We start from the raw sequence: 1,933 nt of genomic DNA on the forward strand, positions 1-1,933 counted from the left end.
TTTAGCTCCAATTTCTTTATTCATGAGCACTAGATCTCTAATATTGAGCCCCTTGTGAAATTTTTTTATATTGTAACAATAGTCTATGTAGGCATGAACAATCAGGGGATTGAACAGTATTAAGGAGAAGAGAGCGTATCGGGCGATGCTGCAACCTGACCTAGGGTTCCTGCAAACCTAATCTCGGCAGGACTGTCATTCTGCGTACAGAGGGCAGAGACTGCTGCGCCGACGAGCACATAGAGACGTCCATAAGGTACAAGGAAAATGGAAGCCCCGCAGGGGGAGGGCCAGAGGCCTCCCCCCGATACGGAAAACAGAGAATGGGCTACGACCGACAAAGAGAAGGAACAGGGCAGCAGAGGCAATGCCACCGATAAAGGACAGAAGAAAGGCAAGGACATAGAAGCAGATGAAAGAAGCAAGGCAAGTTCATCAACCTGCAAACCTGTGGCGGTCCATAAACCAAGAGTGGACTTTCCAAGTGAACGCATCAACGCCAGAATACAGTACATGAGAGATCATGCGCTAATCGGCAAATTCATTGGAATCTGGCCAACGGAGAGAGCGCTGAGAAGCTGGATCAACACCAAATGGCATCCTAAAGGGCACCTCTCGCTCCATCTAGGAGCCAAGGGTTTCTTCACTGCAGTTTTCAACTGCCTGGAGGACCGCAACAGGATTCTGGATCAGGGTCCGTATTTCTTTAATTCAGCGGGATTATACCTGAAAGGCTGGGTTGAAAGATTTAACCCAGACAAGGAGGATCTGACCTATGCGCCAGTGTGGATAAGGCTTTATTCACTACCGTGGGAATACTGGGAGGAAAAGTCTCTGCAAGAAATAGGGAATGCTATTGGCGAGTTTGTCAAGATCGCAGAAGAAACAAAGCGATGTAGTTACACATCCTATGCTCGGATCTGTGTCTATATGGATCTCAAGCAACCACTGCCAGACACGGTAAGCTTCTTTCATGAGGACTCTGAATGGACACAAGTTATAGATTATGAACATGTGCCCTTCAGATGCAGGAAATGCCATGAGATAGGGCATCTCTATAGAGATTGTCCTCAAAACAAGGCACCCTCTCCCCAAGACAGCTCTGACAATCAAACTACAGATGGATTCACCAAGGTTACAAATCGCAGAAGAGGAAACAAGAAAGCAACAGGAAACACCAAAGTGAATCCAGTCAACAAAGCCAAACCCACAACAAGCAACAGTTTCGAAGCACTAGATAAGGAGGACGAGCAAGAACAGGAGAAGGAAAAGGCGAAAGACAAAGAGATCCATCAAGAACAGCCAGACGAGACATCGAGACAAGGAGGAAAGAAAATCCAAAAGCAAGACAGCTTGATAACCCCAGCAAAAACCCTACCATGGCACACTCAAGGTATGGACGTTGAATACACGCAGCCACATGAGAAATCCTCACAGGAGCGAGAGGATCCCTCACAAGCACCTCAAATTATGGAAGAAGATCCGGAACCCTTAGACATAGGGGAGCTGGATATTCTGGGCTTGGAACAGGCATGCAAGACAGGGAACTTTGAAAAGATACTAGAAACGCAAGTGGATAACCTAGTTGAAGTTCTGCACAGAGCACAGAAAAAATATTCGCTAGGTGTCCAAATAGGAAGTCCATGGGATGGAAAATTTATCACAAAGTACAATAAGAAAAGAGGTAGGAAATCCACTTTGGAAAGAACTATCAAGATTGGAGAGATTCTAGTGGAGTCAGGGAGGTATGCCAAACTGACCAGGTATTTTAATCCTCACCCCCAAATTTCTCAATGAAGTTAATATCATGGAATATCAGAGGGCTCAACAGCCCCAGGAAAGGAAGATTATTAAAAAATATGTTGATGCAAGAAAAACCAAGCATTCTTTTCTTACAGGAAACGAAATGTGGCTCAGATTTTTTGGAAAAAAT

This window comes from Pinus tabuliformis, chromosome X (genome assembly GCF_031772625.1).
Source record: "Pinus tabuliformis cultivar Carrire ecotype Pingquan chromosome X, CPIR1, whole genome shotgun sequence".
NCBI classification, from domain to species: domain Eukaryota; kingdom Viridiplantae; phylum Streptophyta; class Pinopsida; order Pinales; family Pinaceae; genus Pinus; species Pinus tabuliformis.